Genomic DNA, 17,942 nt, shown 5'->3' on the forward strand with positions numbered 1-17,942 from the left:
TTGTTGGCTCCTCTTTTTTGTTGATTGCTATTAGAAACATTTTTTAACTTAAAGAGAAAAGAAAAGCAAAACAGAAAAAAAGGGAAACAGTAATACAAAATTCCAAAAAATAACAAATAAAATAAACACTAAGAAATCACAAGTTGACAAATTACATACTGTCATCTTAAAAATAGTTGTTCAAGTTACAAAATCAAAGCACGCGTACTGAACATTCAAACAGTGAGACTGCAAACAGTTCTGCTCAATGATCCAACATTTTTGGAATATGATTGTCAATCCTACACACTTAAACACACATGCAGTTATATTCTTTAGAACACTTTCTTTTCCTTTCCTTTTGACAATAGCAACTACACATTTTGGGTTTTATTACTCCTACATTTATTATTGTTTTTTTACACTAGAGACACAGTGTGATATTTATAAATATGATTCTTATTTATTTCACTTATGAGAATAGTCTCAAGTCGCCTCCATTTCAGTATGAAGGCCTCAAGATTATCCTTTTTACAGCTGAGTAATATTCCATTGTGTAAAAATACCACATATTTTTCGTCCACTCAGCATTTGATGGGCCTAGCCAAGATTTAGCTGCTATTAACATGGATGCACGTATATCACTGTGACATGAGCTTTTTAGGTTTTCTGGGAAAATACCCAGGAAGGGAATAGCTGGGTTGAATGGAACTTCCAATCCTAGTTTTCTGAGAAATCTCCATACTGATTTACATAGTGGCTACACCAGTGTACACTCCCATCAACAGTGGAGCAGTGTTCCTTTTTCCCCCGCATCCTCGCCAACATTTGTTAACAATTGTTTCCTTGATGGCAGCTATTCTTTCTGGAGTGAGATGAAATCTCAATGCTGTTTTAATTTGCATTTCTCGAATGACCAGTGATGGTGAACATTTCTTCAAGTATTTATTTGCCATTTGTATATCTTCATCTGAGAACTGTGTGTTCATTTCAGATGCCTATTTTTGGAGATGGTCTTTGAATTTGGGGGGCTTGATGTTTTTCAATTCTTTATATGTTCTGGATATAAGTCCTTTGTCTGAGGGGTTGCTGGCTATAATTCTTTCCCATTCTGTGGGTTTTCTTTTCACTTTGTTGGTGATGTCTTTGGAAGTGTAGACATTTTTCAATAATATAAGATCCCAGTTGTTGATTCTTTTAAGTGTTTGCCTTGCAGTTTGCATTTTGTTCATGAGTTCTCTGCCTATCCCTATGTCTCCAAGACTTCTACCTACCTTGTCTTCCAGTAGATTTAGTGTCTCTGTTTTAATATTTAGATCTTTGATCCTTTTAGACTTTAGTATTATGCATGGTGATGGGATGGATCTAGTTTCAGTCTTTGGCATGTGGAGAGCCAATTTTTCCAGCACCATTTATTAAAGAGACTATCCTTCTTCCAGTGAACATGTGTAGAGGTATTATCAAAACTTTTTAAAATAGGTAATACAAAATGTTCTGGAGAATACATAATTGATCAACAGTAATTTTTCCTAATGGAGTTTTTTTTTTTATGCTCTACCCATGGTTTTTGTTGTTTGTTTTGCTTTGCTTTATTAATTTGTGACTACAATCTAGTTTTATTTTATAGAATCTAGAATTAGTTTATAGATATTTATGTGTCTTCCTTTATGACAGGATATGATTGGCAACTCACCCAGTTCCAGTGTGTTCCATGCCAATTTCTAACGTCCTCGAGTCGCTCTCTAGATTATATTTTAGCCTGGATGACAGCCTGTGCGTACAGGCAGGACGGAAGGGGACTACCTGTCACATACCTTCTGACGGCTCAGATTCACATGAAGGTGTCATGTGTCTGTAACCTTTGAGAGTCGGCATTGCTTACACATAATTCACACACGTTAAAGATAAATTAAAAACCTGTATAAAAGGAGACACATATTTCATATACTTTTGTACAAGCAAATATTAAGCTAAAATCTTTATACAGAACTATAATTTTGTGTTTTGCTCTTTTTTCTCTTTCCCATTTCTTACTTCGCTCATATTTCTTGCCATTTTTACCTCACTTAGCTCTGTTTTCATTTCCTTTCCTACCTTCCTTTTTTCCTTCCTTCAGCATTTCCAATTTTTCTTCTTTTAACTTCTGTCTTGCCTGTCTTTCTGGTCTTCTCCAGTCTGATTTTTTTCCTGGTTAGATTCCTATCATTGGTCTTCATTTTGATCTTCTTGCTTCATTTTCTATTATTTGTTCTGCGTATAAACCTTGTTACCATACGTTCACTGAAATTAGGCATAATGGAAAGAGTAAATAATAAAAGCAGGACACATCCTCTGTTGAAAACTTCTTGTGTGTATGTATACAGATATTTGAGACACACAATGTCATTTTTTTCTCATAGTGTGTCCAGATATGAGTGTAGAATGAATCAGTGGCTAAGTAGGTGAAATAACTCGCGTAAGCCGCTGGCTAAATGGTAAGACTAGAGAAGCAGTAATATCTATTCCAGGAGGCCTGTGTCAGCCAAATCCTTCACATGTCTTTCACTTTCCAGATTTGATTTTTAGACAAGTCATTTGACATCTCTTTCTTATTTTCAACACTCTGGAAAACAGATATAGCAATTCTTGCCTCTTTTTCCTTTTCTTTCTATAAAATGATGCCCTGAACTGTGCCAGGCACTAAATAAGCATCTCTATGATGAGAACGGGGATAATTAGTGACAGTTTACACTCTTCAGTCTTCTGAATGCCCCAAGCTATTCTTACTACTTTATAGGGATAAATGCACGTCATTCATTATGACAGCTCAATTACTTATCTTAATGATTGTGTGTGTTGAATGTAACAGGCACGTGGTCACTATTCACAGGTTCATGTGATGATATCCAAAAGACATACCAGATGTTTGGCGTGTCTTTTGTACAATGTCTTCATCTTCATTTCTAAATACTGCCACGGGATAAAAAGGCATTTGTAACCAAACTCAATTCATGATGAATAAAATTTTCATTTAATACAAATTTGGAGGTTAAGAGATATCACCTAATTTAGCAAGCTATCTGGCTTTATTTTCTTGTATTTTGTTTCTGTTTGTTTTGCTATTTTTACATAACTGAATAACAGGAAGAAGTAATGCAAAAAAGAAAACCATTATCAGTGACTATGCTATTGCTTCTTTAGTTACAAAGTAACACATTAGAAAGTTATCACTTGTACAGAACTGCTTAAAAATTTAAAGAAGAACGAACTGAAAAGTAAGCTATATCTTTAAGGAGGTATCTGAGGTTTGCAGCAAGCTGAAGTATTCTAATCTCTGTACACTTTGCAATTTGTGATGTTTTTATTTTTATGGACTTTTATATCTTTGTGTCTTTTAATGTATGTCCTCCAAGTAAAATCAACAGTAAATATTTTGAAACAACCGTGAACTAAATATTTCTCTTAAAAAGAAATTCATTTAGTTTAAGGAGATGAAACTTAGTTTTACAGTAAATAATAGAATGATAATACCTTGATGATTCAAATATAATGAATTCCATTTTATGGAAAGAAAAAATTGTATATCTTTTCATAGTTATCTACATGGTAGCAGACTTAATTATGTCTTGCCCAGTGAGTAAAAGTTCACGATCATTTTTTTTCTTATAGGTTGGTGGCCTTGGGGTTAAGTATTCAACATAATATTATCATTACATCTGGATCACTATTTAGCTGGAAATTTTATTTACTTTTTAAAGGAAGAAAAACCACGTCTGATTTATTTTAGAATATTCAGCTATAACTATCTAGACACAGTATAAGCAATTTTATTTTACTTTTTCTCCAAATTCATGAATAATGTATACCTACTCATTTTTTTTGTCAGACTGTCTTATGCTGAATGTGGAACCTGACTGCAATTCCAAACGTTCTTAATCTTGCCAAATCCCCATGTGCACTTTGAGAGCCATATACTATATCACGGGCAGCTAATTCTTCCTTGTTTTGACTGGATAACAATTGGCATAGGTGAATGACACTTTTTAATGCAGCCTACCTGGTAAATGAATCTCTCAGCATTAGTAGTTTATTTAAGATGTTCTCCCTGACAGTTACTTTGGAGGAAAAACATCTGCAGATGTTTGTTTTCTCTTTGTAAATTCTTCTGTGTTTGCTCTTGAATCTTGGAGGATATAGCTCAGTGTCATACTCCGCAGGAAGCTGTTTCTTATTTCTCCCTTTTTGGAAGGTAACTGGATACCCCTTACCTGGGATTCTTCACCTTTTAAAAACTTTCTAATCTATTTGAAATATTTTAAATAAAACTCCTTTACCAAAAAAAAAAAAAAAAAAAAAAAAAAATGAAAAAAGGGCTTGGGGTTTAGCTCAGTGGCCTGACTGGCAAGTGCTAGATTGTGAGTTTGATCCCCAGAACCAAAAAGAAAAAGAAAAAAAAAGGCTGAAAAAAGTTATAAAGTCCACCCCAATAATAAGCTGTCAATTATACCCTACTGAAACAAACATTCTCTTTAATTTTCTAATTTTACTACCTCATATCTCCATATGAAAAAAAGTAAGTTGAGCAGCAAAAAAAATGTGATTTAAAAATGTACAAAATAGTAATTATATAAAAATTATTTCTTTAGGAGAAAAGTGATAATACATACTTAAGTAGATGAAAGTACTAATTATTATTTTTGGTCTTTGTTATTATATATTAGCATGTCATGAAAGATAAAATTTCAGTTAACTTTGAACAGCTAGTAATTTTAAAATATGTTGCCAACTGTCAAAGAAATCATTCTGATATGTACCTAATTTTTGAAGTGAAATTGTGTCTTTTAAGCTTCTTCTAATACACATTTTAACACTTATTAATTTAAATAATTTAAAAATGAGCAACATTATAAGCTATCCTGTTTTCTTCTACCTTTTTGGGGGACTTATTTGAAGCAAATGAATTTGGTACTATAAATTATAACCTGAAGACAAGAATCTGTTATCTTTCACATATGAATAACATTACTGCTTTCCGCTACTCAATGGCTAAGTACGCTAAAATTTTTATTTCCTGCCAAAAAAATCATGTGACTGTCAATAATTTCAAGTTAGTATTATTGCATTCAAATATAGTTAAGCAGAGAATATATGAAAGATTAGGAAACAGCAGTTGTGATAACAGCACCGAAATATACTGAGTTCCTTTGTGCTTGCGGAACTTCAGGTTAAACACTAGGTCTGCAGTTCCTCATTTAATACTCAAATCACCTCGGAGTGGTAAACTCAGTGGCAAGTGGGCAAATATAAACTCTATTTAGACATTTTTTGCTTGGTTCCCACTCTTTTAATCAGTGATCCACAAACACAAGTGAAAATGAAGGTTTATAGAGTGTAGTTTTTTTGTTTTTAGTGCTCCAAGACATGTTTATTAAAAATTCAAAAGGTATGTGTGTTGAAGACAACATTACTTTTTCAGTCTATTAGTATATGTAGTTTTTCCTATCCTGCAAGTTGTATTTTAGTTTGGGATGTAATTATATATTCTCAAGTAAACCAACAATATAGTCATTCAATTACTTGTTTAATTTTTCAGTTCAAAGAACAGGGATTAAATATAGCCCAGATATCATTTTGTGTTAATTTTATCTCAAGAAATCTGAACATTTAGTCTTTCCCAATTAAACCAACCCAATTATGATTTCTGTGTCCTACCTAATGTTCTGCACTACAAATAATTGTTTAAATCATACATTTTCCTTCTTAAAGTATTTGTTTCCACTTTTCATATCAAATTCACCAAAAAGTTGCATCTCTCCACTCATGCTCACTTGAACCCAGTACGTTGTGGTTTTCCAGTATGGATTTTCTATCTGTGGAGCAACAATGATCCCAAACCTCATAATCGAGCAGTCTTCTTGCAATGCAATGTAAAATTTAAAATAGACCTTAAAGATGAGGCTTTTCCTTAGCTGAATATGGCTGTAATAATAGTAGAAGTTTGAGGTTTTTCCCAACCCAGTAATTTACTCTCCTTTTTTTGACTCAGATAGAAAATTCTCCATCCCATTCAAAGACCAACTAAGGGTCAGCTGTGAGAGAGAAATCAAAAGAAAAATGGGTTGCATCCAAGATGCACCGGGTTTCTTGGCCTTTAAATTTTCCCTCACACTTAAAGTGCTCATTTTTCTTCTATCTCTCCAAGCTAAAAATATGCCTATTATTTCAAGATAAGACTTTGGTATAGTGGCAAGTACTTGCTCTGGCATCCAGGGAAACTGATTTTCACCCAGCTTCTTCCATGGATAGAGGATGCTTTCCAACTTCAGTTCAGCTTAGCTATAGATGATATTTCTTTTGTGAACTTACAGCCAGAGTTTATAGTATATTTACACATTATTCACTGAGATGCTGTGGAACACAGTGAAGAACACAGTTCTAAAGTATGACTGTCTGGTTTTGTAAGCATGTAACACAGTATGGTACATTCTTGGATAACTCACCTCTCTGTTTCTTAGTTTCCCTCACTAGAATAATTGGGGTGATACACAATAAGTTATATCTAAAGCTTTGGGGATAATATCTAGTATATCAATATTTGACAAATGCATGAATGAATGTATTTGGAATGAATGTTTATGGCCTCACAATACAGTGACCTCTTCCCTGAGCCTGGAACTTTCATGCTGATTTTCTTCAGTAAAGTACATCTCTCTTTGTTTCCTTTCCACACTGAAAATTCTACTCAGTTCTACATCCTTCCAGAGCAAGTTCAAGGCTAAAGGCCTTCAGCTTATCGGCACAGCAAAGACTGCCAAATTAGGAAGCAGAGCTCCCCTTTTTCCAGCTAGTGCACTTAAGTACTCATGGAGCACAATCCAGGCAGTGCCATACATTTTAAGGAAATCATTAGAGGGACACTGGCAAAGCATATGCTTCTGTGATCGTTCTCATTGTTACAATTCTTGTGGTTTTATCTTTTTTATAGAAATTCGTTCAATTGTGTTGTTACAAGATACTGGCCAATGCACAAAGTTTTGCTGCAATGAATTCCCACCAGTCCATTTTCTCTAAGAGCTGCAAGATAGCCAGCCAAACTAATTCACTGCACACATAGGAAAATCTGTTTACACTGTGGAAAACCTATTTTCCTATGTGATGCCTTCTGCTGGCAAAGTTGAACTGAAATACTGGCAACAACACACACACACACACACACACACACACACACACACACACACACAAAGACTTAAATAACGAGCGTGTGCAGCAGATGGTGGAGATGAGTTGATCACCACTGTCTGCGAGCCGCACTGTACTTCCTTTGAATTGTTGCAGTACCATAATTTTGCCACGATTATCTATGAAATTATGTTGACTGCTAAGCTCTGATTCATGCATTTCTTAAATCATCTGTTGGAGAGATGACATTCTAATTGCACTCTTGAATTTTTTACACGATGAATTTGTTAAGTGCAGACACGTTTCACTAAAGAAAAAGCTTAAATGTATATAATTTGACATTGTGACAGGTTAATACTTAGGCATTACACCAGCAGTACAATTAGACAGCTCGAATGTGTCCTACATCTTAATGTCTATATGACTTTAAGGAATCACATTAAGTCCTTTTCTAAAGGATCTGTTGGCATTTTGCTGATTGAAATAAATCAACATCTATCAAAGATTTAAGTGAGTTATAAGAAATCATGTCACAATTATATCTAATTCTAGAAAATTGAAATCTTGGAAACTAGCTATAAATTCATAGTATTTTAAGGTATCGAAAAGTATTTACAGTTGACTTTCTCAAGTCACTGTTGAGGATGTGCTTGTTATATATTATTTCAGTTTTCTAAGATGTTTTTAATAAAAATAAAACTAGTCACTGAAATTAAATTTGAAATAACAGCTAAATATTATTTAAAATCAAGATATTTTAATGTATGTTTTAAAATTATACTCAACTATACTAAATATCATATAATTATATTTAGTTTATTCGTAAAAGCCAAGAATGCACTATTTTTTGTTTGATATGGTTATTCACTTTTTTCATTTAGGTAATCTAATACAGGTCCCTACATATGCTAAGCAATTGGTGTTTTACTGAGCTACATGGTCAGTCCTTGATATGTTTTAAATTATATAGATATTTTTGTTTCACCCACAATAAGAAATTCATTTTATATAGGAATCAAGTATACACACACATACTCATGCACACATATAAAAACAGTTCACATCTTCACATAATAATGTAAGTTTTGTCTTAACTAGCTTATGCCTCTTAAGTGGATTTAACTTCCAGTTTGGAGGTTGTAATGCTCATTTGAAAAGTATTGATCTAAACCAATGATAACCATTTAAAATGTATCCTATAGATTGCTACCACAAGGCAAATAAAGTTCAAGATAATGTATTTGGATATCACATTCTCTATCTAAATCACATTAGAATGTATTCATAATAATAAATGTAGTAGTTCATGCCTTCAATCCCAGGACTGAGACAGGAAGTTTATAAGTTAAAGATCACCTGGAGCAACTTTGTGAGATATGATCTGAAAAATTGTGTGTGTGTGAAAATATAGGGATGTAGTCCAGTGGTTAAAAAATTAGTAAAAGCACCTTTATTACAAGAATGAAAGATAATAGCTTTATGCTATTTATCTGTTTTTATATGATTCTATGGTTTAGAAAAATGTATCTGATAAATGAGCTCCATATAAGTCAATAATAAATTATGTGTCTGGCTTATTTATTTATTTATTGGTACTGGGGATTGAACTCATGATCTTGTACTTGCTAGGCAGGTGCTTGTACCACTAAGCTAAATCCCCAGCCTCTCTAGTTTATTCTTAAGTAACAAATAAAACTGTTAATCAGAGGTCCTGGCAATACTAAAATAATTGCAAAATAGCTATCACTCATAACTAGAGAAATTTAGCAAACTAATTTATATCTATGACCAATAAGTATGTCACTAAGTCATACCATGACCACTAATTCATATCATAACCACTAAGTATAGGATTTTTTTCTGGCATTTTTCTATTGCCTCCAATGACAGCCTCCTCTAACCTCTAACATCTAGACTGAGTATGATTATTGAATGTTTTGCTATAAAATATATCAAGAAATATGTCAATAAATAGTGAAATTATCACTATTTTATCCATAAAAAATAAATTTAAAAAAAAGTTGCATAACAAAGAAACTTCAGTACAACATATTGAGTGCTACCACATGGGAAAATTCAGGGAAAAGAAAAAAACTTAGGTAAAAAAAAATATAAATTAGCCTGGTCTAAAGAAATTTTCAAGGAGAGTGTCTAGAACTCGATTTTGAAGGATTCGTGAGTGACAGATAATAAGGCGGATAGTAAGCATCGCACTAACATGAAGTGCCTGGGACAGGACGAGGCTTTCCATAACAGAAACTAGCTCTGTTTCTTGCAGCAGCAGCTGAGAACATATAGACAGTGAAGAGGTAAGATTGAAGAGACAGGCAGGATCCAGATCCCAAATGGCCTCCTGAGTAAAATCAGGAGTTCTGAAGTTAAATGAAATTTATGAAGCTGAGTTTTGAGACACGTTATTTTTTACTTACTGTTCTGAAAACAGTCTACATTTTTTTAAGATTAGAGAAACACTTCTGGTAATCACTAAAAAGGAAATAGTCCAGCTCAAAAAATAGCAGGGGAAAAACAGGCAATAAAAATTAGGAAAACATACCATAAAATTTATAAAGTAGTCTTTGATGGTGTGTCCTGCTATCTGCCTCTATACTTTGTAAATATTATGTTATATTCTCTTATCTGTTTTTGGGTATCACACTTCCAAGTATAGAATGGTTTAAGGTGATTGCTGGAATTAGTCCCCCAGGCAACTATCACTGAATCATGGAACAACAAAATATTAACCAAAAAAGTGAGTCCTTTACATATTACTGGACAACAAAAGCAACAATAACAAAAAAGTATGTGGATTCATCATACATGAATGATCATGGGCAATTAGATACTATGATGATTAAGTGGAATTCTCAAAGTGCAGTGTGAAAACTCTCAAGGGCATACTACCAAAATTAGATGCACATGACTCGCTGGAGAGTGAAAATTAAATTTTTTATCTTTGTTTCCTTCAATGGATGAAATAGGAGTAGAAGAGATCAAGGGTAGCAAATCTATGCTGTGCTTGCTCTGATCAGAGAAAACATATTTTTAAGTCCCTTTTGCATATGGAAAACTTTACAATAAGCTTAAGAGTTTAAAACTACAAAAAAATATTAGAAATTTTGTCTGTAGGGAGTCTGACATCTGAATTTTGGAAGTGCGGTTTTCCTTTCTGGGGGCTTCAGTGAAGAATTCTTTTCTTTGCCCTGCCAGCTTCTAAAGCCTTCTCATATTCCTCGCTTTGTAGCTGACTCTCCTTTCTTCAAAGTTAGCAAAGACAGACTGAATGTTTCTCACATCACCTTACTCTGACATTGCGTACTCCTCTCCCCATCACTTCAGCTTTTAATGACTCTGTGATTACAAACTGTTTCACTTAGATAATCTAGTATAATATCCTTCTGTTAATGATAACGAACTAACAATTGTAATACTATCTCAGGTGCAAAGTCCTCTTTAGCATGTTCCCAACCTTGCACAGGTTCCAGGGTTTAGGATGCATGCATCTCTGGAAGGAACATCCTACAAGCCTGTTTTGAGAACAAAAACAAAGGGCATCCCTACACAAAGCTCTGGAATTGCCTCTGAGCTCATTTGGAGTGGAAAATATAAGGCAGGTGTTGGGGATCTCCCAAATTTGTTTCTCCACCCCTCACAGGATGCAAGAGTGTTCAACAGTGAGACTCCACCATTCTCCAAAACTACAAGGAGTCAATGAAAAGAAAACATTTCAATGTCCAGCAAAAGTCAGTGAAACAGACTGAGCCAGCATTGCTTCACTGATTTCTCCTCCCATTATATGCTCATTGGGTTTTGTTAGCTGCTTACTAAAGGTCATTTCCTTCCTTTTCCTTTCATTCCCCTGCCTCCGTGGCAGCGAGCAATTCGCCACTCTTTTGGTCCTAATTGTGACTGCAAACTTGAGTTTCTAACTGATCAGCTTATTGATCAGAGTTTTAAGGAGCCACCATTTCAAACATTGTATCTATCACCGTAAAGGATTGTTCAGTTTCTTCCCAACTGCTTTCAAACACATCTCTCAGTAGCACTTCTAAACTCATTGTTTACTTGAAACCTTTCTAGAAGGGGGAAATCTTTGTCTCTCATATCACAATGGCTAAAGAAATCTGTTACCACATAGCTTGTTATTACAGGAATATTTCCAATTAGATAAGCTTTTCTGTGTGACTTGTGAAATGTTTCTACAGGCACTCCCAAGCAAAGAGTTTAGAATGGGAAACAGCCATATCATTAAAATAATTATGTAGCTTCTCAGGATCACTGCAGTGAGAAAGAAAAAGAATATCATAGTGTTTGCTACTTAAGAAAAAATTGAAATTATATTTGTAAGTCTAAATTGCTATGATTTCCACTGTACAAAATTGATTGCATTATAATTCTATTTCATTCATGGTTTGAGCCATAATATGTCCATTTTTGAGTTTAACACATAAAAAAAGTGTAAAATAACAAAGTAAGTAACTTCTATCATATTTTTATGATAGTAGTGATACATTTCTTCCTAAAAATAGTCCTTAAGCCTAATCTAACCCATTTATCAATTTATTTGCTAAGCATCTAGATATTTAATGAAAAAACATTACAGAAACTATTTTTTAATTCCTCAATGTTTAGAAACACGGGTTTTCATGACATAGATAGGATGAAAAAGTCTGATAAAATAACTTCCAATAAGTTACGATTTTCTTTTTAGCTTCTTTATATAATTATTAAACTTTTACGTTGTGAACATGAACATAAGGGGGAAGCAAATAAAAAATTCCCATTGCTTTCAATGACACTACAGCAAAAGATGATATAGTAGTGCCTATGAGTGCTATATTTACAGTAAACATTCACTCATATAGTATATTGTTTTAGCGCATGTATTCAACAATTTTATGTCTATAAAGAATGTTTGATTAATAGATATAGAAAGCTAAAGAATAAAATTATCATGCCAGTAAATGATCATTGCTTTCTTAGGTCAGAACTTTGAAATTTGTGGATCATTACTACAAAATGTGTTAAACTTGATAATTTACAACTTTTTTTTTTGTTTGTTTTGTTTTTGTTTTTTGTTTTTGTTTTTTTGGTACAAGGGATTGAACTCATGACCTCAAGTTTGCCAGGCAGGTACTTATGTCACTGATATAAACTCCCATCCCTTGTAACTCTTTTAGTATTAGCTACATCACTCTTTCCAGTTCAACAACATAAAGCAGCTAACAAATTATATTAACTTACAATTTTACCTGGATTAATACTGTTTTTAAGTTCATTAATTTAGAATCTAATTCCCTTCCATGGTAAATAAATGAAACTTTAAGACACTGGTTTGAAACAACTATTGACTATATATTTTTAAGATGGAAAATTTTTATGAATTGTTGATTAGCAATCAGGTAGTGTCCCTAAGCACTGATTTTCTACATAAGCATAAACCATTATTGGAATTTGTAGACTGTGGCATTTATATAACTTAAAATATTAACATAATAATCAAGATATTGTTCTTACATCAAAAAGTATTTAAGTATTTGTATTTCTAAAAAATCTTTTTGTCAACAAATGACAGTCACCACTGTCATTAAATATTAAAAAAAATTTTTTTAATATTTTTTTATTTCTTGAGGATGAGTACTGCACCATTTAATATTTCTTAACTTTTAGGTCAAGGGAGGTAGAATTCTTTGTGTTAAATTGTACCTTGTTTCTGCCATCTACCAAGATGCTGGGAAAAAATGCAACTGTAATTCAGGTAAAAATTTAAACCTCACATAAATTTTATGCTGTGAATACAAATTTGCCTTTGTGAGAGGGGACAATATTTCCAATTTTTACCACGTTAATACAGTCTTTGATCTCTAAATCTGCTGATCAAAGAAAATACAGTAGCCTAGAATAGAAATCTGAAAAACATGTTTGTTACAATAGGAAAATAAATATGAATGTTCTAAAATTGTGTCTGTTCTCAGCAGGGCAATCCTTGGGTAACTTGTGAGCTAAAATGTTCCTCACTTCTTTGTGGGTTTAATAAATTCTCTCTATCCAGCCCAGATCAGTTCCAGCACTTCCTCCTCCTCATTCCCTTCTTTTCTTTCACATGAAGGCCTGAAATGAAGGAGAAGAGTGCAGCCACGTTCCTGGATCTGCACGGAATGATCACTCTCAAGCGGTCCCCGTACATTTACCTGCTAGCGTACAGTTTTCAGGTGCCAACCAGCAGATAGATACATGTTTGAACTGTTTTAGCAAGACTCGTTGAGACATGGCATGTACACTCACGCTGTGTTTAGCAATGCCACATTCAGGATGACAGCACTCTAAGCCTCAGGGCAGTAAATGCTTCTTAGGATACATTCAATTGTTATTTAACTGACTTTGGCCTAAGGTACTGGGGAAAGTTGCTGATGCTTTGAAACATGTTTAAACATTTTAATATTATCATATCAGCCAGAACTAGAGCACCCCAAGGTACAACTGAGTGAAATCCTGTAATTAATATAGCTTTATACAGAAAGCCTCTGTTTGAACTTCTTAATTAAAAGTACTTACATCTCTGAAAATGTTCTTTTGAAAGGTTGCACTTGCAGTGATATTGGTCAGTTTGTTATTCATGATAAAGGAAGATCAAAGAGATGGAATGCATTGCTTTCTAGATCTCATGCTGTTGTTTAAAGCTGTTTAGGTATAGCAGATAATACATTTGTTTGTTGTTTTAGTGATCTATTGCTCATCAACAAATCCTCCCCAGATAAACTAGCATACTTTAGTACATTTTGTGGACTGGCTTCATGGATCCGCTAGTTTCGCCTGCTCACTCACGCTGTGGAGAGCTGGAGACTTAGAGAGTTGCCTGGCAGAAAGCTTGGCTGAGACAGCTAGGCAGCCTGAAGCTCCTTCCTAAGTGGTTTCGCATCTTCTGAGAGGCTAGACTATGTGCTCTCTGGAAAATGGTGCCACTGCTTCCTCTTGATGTTTGAATTAATTTCTTATTCTTAGACTCCTCATATTATGCAAAGTCAAAGCAAGATAGTAGATGAGCAGCCCTGTATCTTACAGTCAAGTTTCAAGAGAAGTGACTGACCATGAATTTGATCTTTTTAGTTTGTAAACATGGGTACATGCTGCATACTTAGTAAATCTTTAACATTTCATAGTAAGCAAGTATTAGGGAGATGCCTGGTTTAGAGTAAGTAGGACTTGGTGGCAAACATACTTACTTAAATAGATGATAGCCATAATGTATTTTAGATGTTTATCAGTATAATTCCATTTGTAAGACTGAAAAAGTAAATCTTAATAGATGCCCTTTTAGCTAAAAAATAGGTTCAAATCTACAATAAGTTATCTGAAATCATTGAGATCAGATAGATTTTAAAATTCAGAATTTATCATATGTTAGAAAAAGTGAGATCATATTAATTTAAGAATCTAAGATAGCCAACAACTCTGTGCTTAATTAAACCTCCTGATTCCACAGTAAAATAGATTAAACAATCACTTTATATCAGATAAATAGAAAGTAATGATAGCCTTTAATAGTTCAAATGAGATTTGTGGTAATTTTATTAGAAAAGTAATACCTTTGGTTTTCTGAGCCTGAGGACTGTATTCAGATGAGAGTGTATGCCTGAGGGAGCTAACAGTTATTGAAGGTTTGTTTATTTCACTATGTCATTCTTATGTCATTATACAGATAAGCAAATTCTCTCATGTCCCCACACAGCTACAAAAATACAATGAGGCTTTGGATATAGGGTGCTTAGGTTCCGAGAGTATTCCTTAAATATATCCATCTCATTCCAGGAAAACTGCATGAGGCGTGGGGAAGGAGAGAGACAGAGAGAATCCTTAAATGTACTCAAAGGCTATAAACTTAATTGGACACCTAGACGGTAACAAAGATCATACTGTGTACGACATATATGTTGACTCATTAGGTATGAATATTACACATAAGCACAACAGGAAGTTCAGGGATACCGTATGCAAAGTCACAGAGCTTCTAGCTGGATAAGCCTAAAATCTCAGTGTTGTGACTCCAAATCTACTGCTGAAAGTTTGCTGCCCTTCGAAGAAAGGGATATAAATGACCCGCAAGTGAGGGATGAACAAATAGATGGTCTAAATACTCTCCTCTAACTTATGTAGGCCAAGAGTCTCTGTGATCATTTTCAACAGCCGTTGGGGATCTCAACCTGCTTTTCACAATCTGAGAAACTCAGAACTATTCATTTGACTGTCTTCCAGAAAGTGCTCACACATTCCAAAGGTCAACTGCTTGTCTGTCGCGGCAGTTAATACTCCACAGTGATCTGTCATGTTTGCCTACCTAGTCTTGCCAAATTTCTCAAACTGGCAAAAGGCAAAGATCTTCTGGTTGTATTTAAAAAAGGCAATCCAAGATAGTACACTACTGTCAGATCTTTCTCCTTACTCATAGATTCTAGCTACTGCAATAATAATTTTCAAAATAACAAGGTAAAACTGACATTTATTTAACTCTAAGTTCTGTCACATAAAGTGAAAATTCACAGTTTTGATAGCTATATTAAAGTAAAACACTTGCTTTAATCATTTGAGTAAATAAGACACAGTACATACACTTGGACTACTAAAATAAAAGCAGTATAAAATGTCTGTTGGAAATATTGGTTCTCATCTTTTACTTTTCTTGCTAATCTTTTGTAAGGCCCTTTTCTAGTTTATCAACCTTGACAAGAACCTAAGGTGTTTCTAAAAGAAAAAAAACCTTTATATATGTGGAATTAAACAAGATTAAAAAGAAACACAACTACTTAAATGGGAAAATAGTCCACCTTTTCTCTCTCTACAAAGGAATAAGATATGTTTTTATTTGCAGAATTGTGTTAAGCAATATTAAGACTGTGCTTGTACTTCATTACAAAGAACAAATTAGAGGAATGATATGAACATTTGAGAAGTTTACACACTGATATATCTCATGTTTGCATATTGGATAATTTATATATCTCAGTTAAATAAAAGAAAAAAGCAAATGATGCATACATCTTTAAGCATATGAGCTTTAAAGAAAGACAGAAAAATGAGGTAGCTATATGTTACAGATAACACAGCACATCATGCGTTCTTTTAGCAAATGAAAAGATCCACATATCTTCAGCCCCAAGTCAAGGCCGTGGAGCAGGGCTGCTAGGATTCTAGCAGAATGTGCAACTCAGCAGACTCCAAATCCTTCTTGGTGCAGCGCTGTCTTCCAGAGTCTTAATGAGTCCACTGTGCTCTACTGTAATAATGTCGCCGCTAATCGTTTCTGAATAGTGTAGGGCAGCTTCTGGAAACAGAAAATGCCTCTCTAAATCTGGGCTTTCCTTGTTATTTCTAATGATCGTGTGTATTATCTGTCTGTCAGTTCTTGTTGAGGTCACTGTAGCACTATCTAGCAGCATCTACTCAGCACTGGTGCATCTCCCTGCCGAGGAGGGGTGAATTCTTTTCAGGGGAGAATTTGATTTATTACATTTGGATATGGTTTTCTCTGCTTTAGGAGATTTATACTTTTGAGTTCGCACCATTTTTTTACTCAGTAGTAAATAAAATGTGTGGCATCTTGTGGCATCTATTTTCTGTGGTGCTTTTTTTTCCTTGTTATTTCCTTTCCTAGGGGATTTTAACTTATTCTTACGGATATGGGTAGCAATAATTGTCTTCTTTTTTTTTTTGTACCAGGGATCGAACTCACCACCTTTCGCATACCAGTCAGGGGCCTATACTGCTGAGCTAAATCCTTGGCCAATAATTGACTTTTAAATCACTCAGCTGTTATATTTTACATATGACTAATATAGTATAATGCAAAAACATTACATTGAAAGTCAAATCACTTATCATTTCATCTCAGCTACAAGTTAGACCCTTTGTGTTTGTATCCGCCTTGCTATTTGGGTTAAGTGATAAATAAAAGTAATGAAGGGCTGAAAAGTATTTAACAGATTATGACTTATTCTAGGATTATTTGCTGTAGTCATTGTTACGATGGCTTACAACTGTATTTCTCTTTGTCTCTCTGTCTTTCTGTCTGTCTCTCTCTTCTTTTTTTTTTTTTTTTCTTCTTCTTCTTCTTCCTTAAGACAGGCCCTTGTTATGTATTTCAGGCTGGCCTTGAACTCACTATGTAACTCAGGCTAGCCTCGAACTCATGGCAACTCTCCTACCTCAAGACATCTCAGTTCTGGGATTGCTGGCACGTGTGGCACCACACCTGGCATGACTTTTGAGAGAGAAATTAACTTTGTGCCTAAGAAAGGCCTTCAGCTGTCCAAAATGACGCAATGATTCTAGGATGTAGCATAATTAGTTCAAAATAAACCCCAAATGTGCAAATGATGTTATACAAGAACAGGAGCTGCTGAATAGCATTTCTGCTTCCAGTTTTCTTGCAGTTTGAGATAATTAAATGAGGGAAAAGTATAAATCAAAATGCTTCCAAAGAACCAACTTTCTTGTGGAACTTGCTTATAAGGAACACTATTATATTTTCATATAGAATGTGCTGTATTTATATTTGTTAATTATGACATTGTTAAGTAGTGACATTGATGATTAACTGCATTCTTGTCTACCTTTTGATTAAAATGAAAGGAATTATTTCTAAACTGAATCATAAAATAATTTTCTTAGATGTTAACAGCACATTCTGCAATGGAAGTGTAAGAAGAGTTACTATAATCGCCCACCACGAACAAATTAGGACATTTTAAAAGTACATCTTTATGGAAAGAATAAAGAATTGTAATAGATAATTCTTAAAGACTACATAAATT

General features: G+C 34.0%; 1 protein-coding gene across 7 annotated transcripts in view; it reads left to right on the forward strand.

Annotated features, from left to right (window-relative positions):
* Positions 1-17,942, forward strand: part of Pcdh7 (protocadherin 7) — a 380,883-nt gene that overhangs the window by 355,989 nt on the left and 6,952 nt on the right. The gene's annotated exons all lie outside the window — the stretch shown is intronic.

This window comes from Cavia porcellus, unplaced genomic scaffold, assembly GCF_034190915.1.
Source record: "Cavia porcellus strain 051 isolate PalLab524CR breed Dunkin Hartley unplaced genomic scaffold, mCavPor4.1 scaffold_30, whole genome shotgun sequence".
Classification (NCBI taxonomy): domain Eukaryota; kingdom Metazoa; phylum Chordata; class Mammalia; order Rodentia; family Caviidae; genus Cavia; species Cavia porcellus.